The 12,904-nt window shown below is 49.1% G+C and overlaps 3 non-coding genes across 3 annotated transcripts; all 3 read right to left on the reverse strand.

The window, feature by feature from the left end:
* Positions 1–1,642: 1,642 nt before the first annotated feature.
* On the reverse strand, positions 1,643–1,782 carry LOC147679347 (U4 spliceosomal RNA). Its single transcript, XR_015301745.1, has one exon. It is a non-coding gene; the product is annotated as a U4 spliceosomal RNA (small nuclear RNA).
* An 8,534-nt stretch (positions 1,783–10,316) lies between these two features.
* On the reverse strand, positions 10,317–10,456 carry LOC147679348 (U4 spliceosomal RNA). The gene has a single exon (XR_015301713.1). It is a non-coding gene; the product is annotated as a U4 spliceosomal RNA (small nuclear RNA).
* A 1,935-nt stretch (positions 10,457–12,391) lies between these two features.
* On the reverse strand, positions 12,392–12,531 carry LOC147679349 (U4 spliceosomal RNA). Its single transcript, XR_015301866.1, has one exon. It is a non-coding gene; the product is annotated as a U4 spliceosomal RNA (small nuclear RNA).
* Positions 12,532–12,904: the final 373 nt, after the last annotated feature.

A 12,904-nucleotide genomic window follows, 5' to 3' on the forward strand; every position in this document is an offset into this window, starting at 1 on the left:
TTCACACAAAGATGAGATCTAGGCTGCTAGCCATGGGTTGTGGAAAATATAAGAAGCACAAATTCATAATAGCATCCTCATAGTGCCACTGTCTTCAAATGTTTACTAGAGGAGGAACAGCAATAATTTAAAGGAAAATAAATTATAGCTAAATTTTTCAATATTCCATACTGCAAGTCTGCCATTTTATGGCACTACATAGTTGCATTTGCTGCATTTCAGTTTTAGCTTTAGGGGGTACAATATACTGGTTTCCTGGTTTTCAAAACATTCTAGGGGAAGATTCACAAGGATCTGACGCATCTGCATAGATGCATATTTTTCCTTGCGTCAGTGCTGAATGTCCTTGTGCCACTATGGATGTGCTGTATTTACAATACAGTGCTCCATGGTGCAAGGATTAACAGATGCATCAGAAATTCTGACACATGTGTTGGCACAAAAGTGACGCATTGCTGAAGTTGATCATGAAAGTGAAGCAAAAAGCCATGAGTCATTCCAAACGCTTGGTCTGTTCAGGCGTAGGGATTTTGCCGCAGTGAAGGCTTAAAGTGATGCATTGAAATCTTGTAGATTTCAGTGCGTGAGTTCTACAAGGCTTTTTTTCGTGGAAACGCCCACCCTACATACATTATGCCTGACGCAGGTATAATGTGATGCAGGGCTTTGTAATGTGACGCATCTCCCTAGATGCGTCACATTGTAAAAGGGGCGCAACATTTACGCCGCAGCTGCGTCACAATACAGATTTTTATATGTGCCCTGTAAATGGCTGTGTGTACGTTGTGTGTCTCCGTCGGCATGCAGCATACAAATTTTCCCGGATCATGTAGACCAGTTGGGCTGATGCAGCCAAGCAAGAGCTCTTTGCGTGACCTCATTGTCACCGATTCAAATCAGGGAGGATCCACGCGGCCTTTCATGGCTCTCAGGTGAAACAATGAGCCCTAGGGCAAGGAAGGAAATAGGACCCCTTATTCATGTTTGAAATGTAAAATACCGCAATAATCGGGGTTCAGTGGGTCCCGCAGGTCTGTGGGTGCCAGTGCCACTGCACCTGCTGCAACAATGGAAGCAAAGCCCCTGTCATACAGCTGGGTAACATCAATTACTCAGTGACACAAAGAGCATTAAAAAATACACTTTACATAATGTTAAATGACAAAAACAACAGCTTTGTCAGTTCTTGTTCTGTTTCAAGCACTCCATACAATCTGTATGAACCCTCTCCGCATTTTCCTACTGATAACAAATGCCTTTGCTCCCAGAAATAAACTTTCTAGTTGGTTTGTATACATTTGAATGGGAGATGAGACCTTGAAAGAGCCCAGCCCTGCGCCGGACTGCGAGTCACCTCAGAGAGCGGAAACAAAGCCCGTACTCTGGCCATCACCTACCCGAGCGAATCCGGTGATCGAAGATGAGAACAAAGAGGAAGAAATACAAGAATTATGAAAACTGATCAAGGAGAAAAAATCCCTAAGTTACTGCCGTATGTAAAAAGCTGAGAAAATAAAAAGAACGTAAAGAGTAAACTGAAGCCAAATAAAGTCACAGTTTTCTCCTTGTCACAGATAACAATTATGCAAGTAAATCGCATTGAAAAATAAACTATCTTATTTTTTTATTACATATTCTCCAGTCTCTTATGAGACTGTCAAAAATTGTCATTTCAACTATATTTCAAGCCTCCATGACGGGGTATTGGGTAAAGTTTTCAATAAGCAATAATCACGCCTCGGTTAAACCTCATTGGCTACGATACTGCCACTGCGCAAAGCTAAACCATTTAGTGTGAATTTCATGCCCACTCGCCCTACTACCTCATGTTACAAAGAACATGAACCCTTTTTAAAAGATTTTATCTGTTTATGCATAACTACACCTCCACTGCTTCTGACAGGCAATGTAAGACATATGTTGGCGTTGTTTTACTAATTTCCATCAGCTCTCTGCCCCAAACCGTCGCTAGCCACACGCAGAGAATTCTGGGAAATTGTATGCTAAATAGCTCTCCAGGTAAGCAGCACCCTCCCTAGTTATGGATTTGATGCTCAGACAGATATCCCTTCACACAAAGATGAGATCTAGGCTGCTAGCCATGGGTTGTGGAAAATATAAGAAACACAAATTCATAATAGCATGCTCATAGGGCCCACTGTCTTCAAATGTTTACTAGAGGAGGAACAGCAATAATTTAAAGGAAAATAAATCATAGCTAAATTTTTCCATTTTCCATACTGCAAGTCTGCCATTTCATGGCACTACATAGTAGCATTAGCTGCATTTCATTTTTATGTTTAAAGTATTTTATTGAAAGGGTACACAGAACAAAAGGAATAACATTCAAGCAATGGCAGTGTGCTGCATTGCCGGGAGCCCATCTTCAAGTAAATGCTACATGTCCCGCAAGAGCAGTATAGGCTATGTGGGCTCCTCTCCCATCAACATTACATACAGTAACACCCTGAGGTAGAGAAAAATTGTCTGTGCCCTCCCTTTTGAAAGAAAACAGTTCCCCCCCAACTTCCCCCACCCCCTTCTCGTTCCCCAACACCCTCCCAACACCCCCGTCCAGTGTCCCGTCTTTCGCCAAACCCACGGCGTTTAGCCCCCCCCCACTACCCCCAAACCTTATCCAACCCACGATTATTGTGCAGTGAACTCTAGCGGTGGTGTCAATCTCAAGAGCCTCAAGTACCTCGGACAGGTCAGTTCCCTGAATTCGGTAGCCAACAATGCGTGGAAGGGCTGCCACAACTCCCCAAATTGCTCCACCTCCCCGGCTATCATCAGTGACAGTTTTTCCATACCCAGAACGTGCCACAGCCTATGCAACCAGCCCGTGATAGATGGAACGGTGGTGGTCCGCCAAAGGATTAGGATATTCTGAACGGCGGAGCCCAATGCTATAGCAATTTGTCTGCCCCTACGGGATTTCAATGGATACATCAGCCCATTGGGCAAGCCCAACAGGACATATGCCGGGAAGCGGGGTAACTCTATTTCAAACCGAGCGTCAACCTCATCTAGCACCTCCTTCCAATAAAGGCTCAGTACTGGGCACTCCCACAGGATGTGTGTCAATGTGCCCGGGTGCCCACATCCTCGCCAGCATGTATGATCAATATGCCTGTCCATCTCATGCAATCGCTCCGGGGTGTAGTACCAATATGAAGACACTTTAGTGAAAGTTTCAGTAAGCCCTACATGATATGCAGAATTCCGTGCGCGATACGAGATCTGGTCCCATTCTTTGTAGCTCAACGTTCTACCCAGCTCTCTGTTCCAGCGTTCCCTACCTGGATTATGAAAGTGTAAGGGGGAGGGCTGCAATAATTTATATAGATCTGTGATGAGCTTAGCATCCGAAGCACGCGTCACTAGCCACCTCTCGTACGGCAATAATTTCCTATCTGCCAGCTCGCGTACCTGCGGCTGCAAAGCCCAGTGTCGCACCTGCCAGTAACGCATCCTGTCTGTCTCAGCCAGACCATACTCCTCCTTAAGCGCTTGGAAAGGGAGAACTCCATCCGGCCCGTACACGTGGAAAAGTGCCCTACATCCAGCGGCCCGCCAGTGCGCGAAAGCTCCCTGAGCAACCCCTGGTGTAAAGTTCGGGTTGTCCGCAATAGGAGTAAACGGGGAAGGGAATGTGGTAAGCTCGTACGCCGTGCTAGTAGCGCCCCACACCCTCAGCGGGACCCTTGTTACAAAAGACGCATAAAGATTCGGAGGGCGATGAGCCCTGCGCAAAAAAGGCACCTCCTGTAAAGGGCGACCCGCTACCGCCTGATCTTGAAATAACCAGTGCTTGTCCGACTCCCATCGGCTCCATTCAACCAGATATCGAAGCTGCGCCACCTGAAAATACTTGCGCAGGTCCGGGATTCCCAGCCCCCCAGACTCCGGCGCCAACATGGAGAGAACTCGCCTCATCCGTGGCTTGCGGCCTTGCCAAATAAAACGGGATAGGATTGATTGTGTCTGTTGAAACCATCCCTTAGGAGGATGGAGCGGCAGGGCCCAAAATAGGTACAGTATCTGAGGGAGGACAGTCATTTTAACCGCCGCCACTCTCCCTAGCCATGATATCAACCCTTTGCCCCATCTCCCCAATTCCTCCTTAATCTTCCTAGTCAAGGCCGTATAATTGGCTGTTACCATGGCCGGCAACGTGGGTGCCAACAGTATGCCTAAGTACTGGACCTGGTGAGCTGACCAATGCCTGGGGAAAAGGTCCTGCAACTCTCGCCGTATTGCGGGAGTCAAGGAGATATCCAGTGCTGTTGATTTGCCCATGTTCATCTTGAAACCAGCCACCCGCGAGAAAGCCTCCAACTCACCGATACATGCGGGCAATGCGCGTCTCGGTTCCTCCAAGGTCAAGATAACATCATCCGCATAGAGGCTGACTGTGTGGACATATCCCCCCATCTTCACTCCGGTGGCGTCCGCGTTCTGTCGGAGCCTCTGAGCGAGTGGCTCCATATATAAGGCGAAAAGGAGCGGGGACAGGGGGCAACCCTGTCTAGTACCACGCTCTATGCCAAACCTCCGAGAGCCATAGCCATTCACCCGCACTACCGCCGACGGGAACCTGTAACAATTAAAGACCAGGGTCCGAAATTTTTCACCTATCCCCATTCTCGTCATAACCCGCTCCAGATAAGGCCAGTGCACACAGTCAAACGGCTTTTCGACATCCACCAAAAGGAGCATCCTTTCTCCCGGAATCCGGGAGGCCTTCTCCAGAACGTGCACCACTCTCTTTGTGTTATCCACCGTCTGCCTTCCGGGGACAAAGCCAGCTTGATCCGGTTCCACCAGACCCGGCAAGTGGGGAGCCAAGCGTGCCACCAGGATACCCGTGTACAGTTTCAAGTCCACGTTCAAGAGGGAGGTCGGGCGGTACGAGCCGCATTGTGTCCGATCCTTCCCTGGCTTAGGGATAACCGAGATCGAAGCCTGTAGGAGGTCCGGAGGGATCGCCCCCGGCTCAGAGAATGAATTAAACAATTTAGTTAGTATGGGGGCCAACTTATCACTGAACGTCCTGTAGAAGAGCGCCGTATAGCCGTCCGGGCCTGGGGCCTTCCCATGTTTAAGCCTGGAAATGGCAGCGACCACTTCATCGACCCGTATCTCCCTCTCGAGATATTCCGTCTGCGACGGTTCTAGGGATGTAAGTGTGACCGAGTCCAGGTAGTCCTCCGACTCCTGATCCCCCAAATCCTCCCCAGCGTACAAATCCGCCTAGAAGCGGCGGAAAGCCTCGGCAATCTGTTCGTTCCCCGTGACTAGTCCGCCAGTCTCAGTCGCAATTTCCTTTACCCGATGACGTTCATTGGCCACCCTGAGCTTATTCGCCAATAGGCGACCACACCTGTCTCCCCCCGTGTAATACGCGTGTTTCAATCGAAGTGCAGCGTATTCAGCTCTGTCCATGTCTAAGGACGACAGGAGCTTTCTCGCCGCCTTCAGCTGTTTCCAAATCCTAGGGGCCCCCGTACGGCGGTGCACTTCCTCCAATTCCTTTACCTTTTCGGTGAGCTTGTCCCGCTTCTGCCTCCGGTCCCTGTTTTCCTTCCGAGGAGATCGCAATAAATTCCCCTCTGACCACTGCTTTAAGAGCTGCCCATTGCGTCGCCGCCGAGGTATCTGCGTTATCGTTATGCGTCTGGAAGTCCCTGATCACCTCCATAATCCTATCCACCACAGACTTCCTGTGTAACAGAGCGTCTCAAAGGCGCCAGACCCCCCGGGGGGCCCGGTCAACCGGCAGAGAGAAGCTCCCTGAGACTGGTGCGTGATCCGATAGAGATAAGACTCCCACCTCCGACGCCGTAGCTAAATCACGTACCGGACCGGTAACTATGAGGTGATCCAGCCTCGCGTATGTTTTGTGTGCATGAAAGTAAAAGGAGTAATCTCGGTCTGCAGGATGCAGGTGGCGCCAAAGGTCATGAAGATCTAGGTCCACAAGTTGGGATTTAATTGCTTGTGACATTTCTCCTGTCTGTGGAAAGCGCTGTGCCGATCTATCTATAGTGGAGTCTGCCACCATATTTAAATCCCCACCCAAAATGATGTGCCTGTCTGGAGATGCTGTTATGTCCACCAAGGCCGATTGAAAAAAGCTATTCTGACGCTCATTCGGGCAGTAAATTGTACCAATGGTAAATGTCAAGGCCCCCAGCTTGAATCTATGTGCTAATAGTCTCCCTTTATGTTCCGCAAACTTGTGAAGGACCTCCCCTCTAAAGGAGCTCGACACTAGGATCGCCACCCCCGCCGTCTTAGTGTTAGATGAAGAAAAAAGCTGAGTGGGAAATTTGCGGGATCTCAACCTGTGGCAGTCTCGTGCAAGCAAATGAGTCTCCTGTAGAAGACAAATGCCCGCTTGTGTGTTCTCTAGCATGGATAGAATCGCCCTCCTTTTAACAGGGTTATTAAGTCCCTTAACATTAAGGGTTACCACCTTAAGAGTTGCCATCTAGAGTCAAGACAGAATGTGACATGCAGTAGTTCCTGAGTGTAGGGGGGAACCCATGAGCTTGAACCACCTGTGTCTCCCCAGTAGACCATCGTGTTAAGATCAAGAACACTGAACAGATTGCACTCCCCCCTCCCCTGCCTAACTCCCGACCCACCGTTCCCTCAACTCCCCAACTCCCCTTCCTCCCGTACCCTGTTCGAACCCCCAACTCCCTCCCCTCCCTTCCCTCCCCCAACCCCCAAAACTCCCCAACTTCTTCAAACAAATTGTCCCAGCCATGTCCTGTCCGGACAAGTCCATGGAAACCTATTGTAGTGGACGTCCAGCCACAACCTTCCCCCCTCTGCCCCCCCCCCACCCATCAAGGCACTAAGCCGGCAAAAACAGAAATGCAAAGTCGTTCTCCCCCGGAGCAGTCTTACGCTGTTAGTGTGACTCCATCGTGCACCACTGTGTCTCTGGAAGCTTCTTGAATAGCACTCGCCATTTCAGCCCTGATGGTAGGCGAACTCGGACGTTGGGATGCCGCTGATGTTCTGAGTCTCGAAACCCTGTGCCAGCCGTCTCCAGAGGTGCGTCTCCTGCGGGGTGTGGCGGAGGCCTCCTCTTCCGCAGTGATCCCCAACACCTCGCACGTGTCCTGTAGGGACCTCAATTGATGCAGCACACCGTTCCAACGGAAAATAAGCCTGAAAGGGTGACCCCAGGAGTACGGCGTTTCATGTTGTTTCAAGAAGTCCGTTGTGATTTTAAAAGCTTTCCTCTTCTGGAGGGTGATGACGGATAGATCTTGATACAAGGCTACAGGGTGTCCTCTAAACGTCAACAAGGGTTTTTTCCTGGCCTCCGCCATGATTCTTTCTTTCAGGGGAAAGTCAGGGAGAAACGTAAGGATATCCGGCGGTGGGCCCGAGGCACGCCTACGAGGCCCCACTCGATGAGCTCTGTCAATCCGCACTGGAAAGTCCGCTGCTTCGCCCAAGATGTCTCTGAAGAGTTCTCTTAGATATTCCGCCACATCCGTCCCCTCTTCCGTGGATGGTACTCCCCGGACCCTGATGTTATTCCGTCTATAACGGTTCTCCAAGTCTTCGTTGTGGGCCTGGAGGTCCAACTGTTGGTCCCTCAAACGCAGCACCTCCTGTTGTAGTTGCGTGATCTCCTCGTCCTGCCTCTGAGCAGAGCCTTCCACCGTGACCACTCTCTCACCAAGGCCGTCAACTTCTCTCCGGATCTCGCGAACCTCCCCGGCCACCTCTTGCTTCAACGCCTGGAAGTCGTCTCTCAGTGTCCCAAAAAGCGACTCCAGAAAGGACCGAGTGACCGGGGGTTCACTGCCGCCCGTAGCATTGGAACCACACGCTGCGTTTGGGGATGGTTGGCTCCGGTTGCCCCTGGTTTGAGACCTTCCAAGCATCTCGGGGAGCGTGCGGTCGCCTCGTTTATTGCCCTTCTGACTCGTCATTCTGTCGTCCAGGCCACCTTGCCAAGAACTGGCACCTCGTCGGCTGGGCACCGGGGCTCCAGAGCAGCGACTCCGCCCGCCTCGTCCGGCCAGAAGGGCTCCGCCTCGTGTCGGTGGTCCGAGACCCTCCTCGTCTAAGGGACGACTACAACGACTGGGCGCTGTCGCTTCCGGTTTCGCTACAACCAGGGGCAAAAGGTCGGTCCCAGCCGTGCAAGCCGGGTCTTCTGGCCCGTTTCTTCCTCGGTCACTGCCTAGTGAGCTACGGTGAAGCGATCATCCCAGGCGCAACTCTACGCCGTCCGGTGCTTCATCATCACCGAGAGCCAAAATGGCACCTCCGGGTGATCCTGTAGGCCATTGTTCCCCCTCCAGCGAGGGTATCAGCTATGGGCGTCACTCAGCCCGTCTCAAAGTCAGTCACTAGCCGGCCAGATGCGGGCTCCTTCACAGCTGCAAGAGGGTCCCGATTCCCATCTCGTCGCTGCAACACCGTCGCTGCTTATGCGTCCAGCGACCCCGCCCTTCCGGCTCGAGGGCCTCCGATCAGCTAGGCCGAAGCCACGGCCTCAATTTGATAGGGGTCAGCAGCTAGGGGCGCGTCGTCTCCGTCAGCAGCTCGTCCCCTTTCCAGGTCGCAGGTCTCGTCACGGCGCTCAGAGTGGCGCCCTCCGCCGTACCACCCCCAGCTTCTGCGTGCTTCAGGGAAGGAGCTCAGGACAGCCGCAGCCAGGACGCCATTTCTTCTTCGCGTCCGGTCTCTACGTTGTTCAGTGTTCCGGGCCGATTCCTGAGCCCTCCGAGGCTAGACCACGGCTCTGGTACAGCCCGAGCCGTTCCCGCACCTTTCCCCACCCGGTTTCTCACTGATGGGGAGGAGAACAAGTTATATTAAAGGTTCAGGGCCCGGGCCGGGTCGGGAGCTCCGGGAGAAAGCGTCTCCTCACTCTGCCATCTTGGCCACGCCCCTGCATTTCATTTTTAGCTTTAGGAGGTACAATGTACTGGTTTCCTGGTTTTCAAAACATTTTAGAGGAAGATTCACAAGGATCTGACGTATCTGCATAGATGCATACTTTTCCTTGCGTCAGTGCTGAATGCCCTTGTGCCACTATGGATGTGCTGTATTTACAATACAGTGCTCCATGGTGCAAGGATTAACAGATGCATCAGAAATTCTGACACATGTGTTGGCACAAAAGTGACGCTTTGCTGGAGTTGCTCATGAAAGTGAAGCAAAAAGCCATGAGTCATTCCAAACGCTTGGTCTGTGCAGGCGTAGGGATTTTGCCGCAGTGAAGGCGTAAAGTGACGCAGTGAAATCTTGCAGATTTCGGTGCGTGAGTTCTACAAGGCTTTTTTTCGTTGAATCGCCCACCCTGCATACATTATGCCTGACGCAGGTATAATGTGATGCAGGGGCGCAACATTTACGCCGCAGCTGCGTCACAATACAGATTTGTATATGTGCCCTGTAAATTGCTGTGTGTACGTTGTGTGTCTCCGTCGGCATGCAGCATACAAATTTTCCCGGATCATGTAGACCAGTTGGGCTGATGCAGCCACGCAAGAGCTCTTTGCGTGACCTCATTGTCACCGATTCAAATCAGGGAGGATCCACGCGGCCTTTCATGGATCTCAGGTGAAACAATGGGCCTTAGGGCAAGGAAGGAAATAGGCCCCCTTATTCATGTTTGAAATATAAAATACCGCAATAATCGGGGTTCAGTGGGTCCCGCAGGACTGTGGGCGCCAGTGCCACTGCACCTGCTGCAACAATGGAAGCTACGCCCCTGTCATACAGCTGGGTAACATCAATTACTGAGTGACACAAAGAGCATTAAAAAATACACTTTACATAATGTTAAATGACAAAAACAACAGCTTTGTCAGTTCTTGTTCTGTTTCAAGCACTCCATACAATCTGTATGAACCCTATCCGCATTTTCCTACTGATAACAAACGCCTTTGCTCCCAGAAATAAACTTTCTAGGTGGTTTGTGTACATTTGAATGGGAGATGAGACCTTGAAAGAGCCCAGCCCTGCGCCGGACTGCGAGTCACCTCAGAGAGCGGAAACAAAGCCCGTACTCTGGCCATCACCTACCCGAGCGAATACGGGGAGCGAAGGTGAGAACAAAGAGGAAGAAATACAAGAATTATGAAAACTGATCAAGGAGAAAAAATCCCTAAGGTACTGCTGTATGTAAAAAGCTGAGAAAACAAAAAGAACGTAAAGAGTAAACTGAAGCCAAATAAAGTCACAGTTTTCTCCTTGTCACAGACTACAATTATGCAAGTAAATCGCATTGAAAAATAAACTATCTTATTTTTTTATTACATATTCTCCAGTCTCCGAAGAGACTGTCAAAAATTGTCATTTCAACTATATTTCAAGTCTCCATGACGGGGTATTGGGTAAAGTTTTCAATAAGCAATAATCGCGCCTCGGTTAAACCTCATTGGCTACAATACTGCCACTGCGCAAAGCTAACCAATTATAGTGTGAATTTCATGCCCACTCCCCCTAGTACCTCATGTTACAAAGAACATGAACCCTTTTCAAAAGATTTTATCTGTTTATGCATAACTACACCTCCACTGCTTCTGACAGGCAATGTCAGACATACGTTGGCGTTGTTTTTTACTAATTTCCATCAGCTCTCTGCCCCAAACCGTCGCTAGCCACACGCAGAGAATTCTGGGAAATTGTAAGCTAAATAGCTCTCCAGGTAAGCAGCACCCTCCCTAGTTATGGATTTGATGCTCAGACAGATATCCCTTCACACAAACATGAGATCTAGGCTGCTAGCCATGGGTTGTGGAAAATATAGGAAGCACAAATTCATAATAGCATCCTCATAGGGCCCACTGTCTTCAAATGTTTACTAGAGGAGGAACAGCAATAATTTAAAGGAAAATAAATCATAGCTAAATTTTTCCATTTTCCATACTGCAAGTCTGCCATTTCATTGCACTACATAGTTGCATTTGATGCATTTCATTTTTAGCTTTAGGGGGTACAATATACTGGTTTCCTGGTTTTCAAAACATTCTAGGGGAAGATTCACAAGGATCTGACGAATCTGCATAGCTGCATACTGTTCCTTGCGTCAGTGCTGAATGTCCTTGTGCCACTATGGATGTACAGTATTTACAATACAGTGCTCCATGGTGCAAGGATTAACAGATGCATCAGAAATTCTGACACATGTGTTGGCACAAAAGTGACCCATTGCTGGAGTTGATCATGAAAGTGAAGCAAAAAGCCATGCGTCATTCCAAACGCTTGGTCTGTGCAGGCGTAGGGATTTTGCCGCAGTGAAGGCGTAAAGTGACGCAGTGAAATCTTGTAGATTTCAGTGCGTGAGTTCTACAAGGCTTTTTTTCGTGGAAACGCCCACCCTGCATACATTATGCCTGACGCAGGTATAATGTGATGCAGGGCTTTGTAATGTGACGCATCTCCCTAAATGCGTCACATTGTAAAAGGGGCGCAACATTTACCCCGCAGCTGCGTCACAATACAGATTTGGATATGTGCCCTGTAAATGGCTGTGTGTACCTTGTGTGTCTCCGTCGGCATGCAGCATACAAATTTTCCCGGATCATGTAGCCCAGTTGGGCTGATGCAGCCACGCAAGAGCTCTTTGCGTGACCTCATTGTCACCGATTCAAATCAGGGGGGATCCACGCAGCCTTTCATGGCTCTCAGGTGAAAAAATGGGCCCTAGGGCAAGGAAGGAAATAGGACCCCTTATTCATGTTTGAAATATAAAATACCGCAATAATCAGGGTTCAGTGGGTCCCGCAGGTCTGTGGGCGCCAGTGCCACTGCACCTGCTGCAACAATGGAAGCTACGCCCCTGTCATACAGCTGGGTAACATCAATTACTCAGTGACACAAAGAGCATTAAAAAACACACTTTACATAATGTTAAATGACAAAAACAACAGCTTTGTCAGTTCTTGTTCTGTTTCAAGCACTCCATACAATCTGTATGAACCCTCTCCGCATATTCCTACTGATAACAAACTTCTTTGCTCCCAGAAATAAACTTTCTAGGTGGTTTGTGTACATTTGAATGGGAGATGAGACCTCGAAAGAGCCCAGCCCTGCAACGGACTGCGAGTCAACTCAGAGAGCGGAAACAAAGCCCGTACTCTGGCCATCAACTACCCGAGCGAATCTGGGGATCGAAGGTGAGAACAAAGAGGAAGAAATACAAGAATTATGAAAACTGATCAAGGAGAAAAAATCCCTAAGTTACTGCCTTATGTAAAAACTTGAGAAAACAAAAAGAACGTTAAGAGTAAACTGAAGCCAAATAAAGTCACAGTTTTCTCCTTGTCACAGTCAATAATTATGCAAGTAAATCGCATTGAAAATTAAACTATCTTATGTTTTTTTATTACATATTCACCAGTCTCCGAAGAGACTGTCAAAAATTGTCATTTCAACTATATTTCAAGTCTCCATGATGGGGTACTGGGTAAAGTTTTCAATAAGCAATAATCACGCCTCGGTTGATCCTCATTGGCTACGATACTGCCTCTGCGCAAAGCTAACCAATTATAGTGTGAATTTCATGCCCACTCCCCCTAGTACCTCATGTTACAAAGGACATGAACCCTTTTCAAAAGATTTTATCTGTTTATGCATAACTGCGCCTCCACTGCTTCTGACAGGCAATGTAAGACATATGTTGGCGTTGTTTTACTAATTTCCATCAGCTCTCTGCCCCGAACCGTCGCTAGCCACAAGCAGAGAATTCTGGGAAATTGTATGCTAAATAGCTCTCCAGGTAAGCAGCACCCTCCCTAGTTATGGATTTGATGCTCAGACAGATATCCCTTCACACAAACATGAGATCTAGGCTGCTAGCCATGGGTTGTGGAAAATATAGGAAGCACAAATTCATAATAGCATCCTCATAGCG

This window comes from Lissotriton vulgaris, chromosome 11 (assembly GCF_964263255.1).
Source record: "Lissotriton vulgaris chromosome 11, aLisVul1.2, whole genome shotgun sequence".
Taxonomy (NCBI): domain Eukaryota; kingdom Metazoa; phylum Chordata; class Amphibia; order Caudata; family Salamandridae; genus Lissotriton; species Lissotriton vulgaris.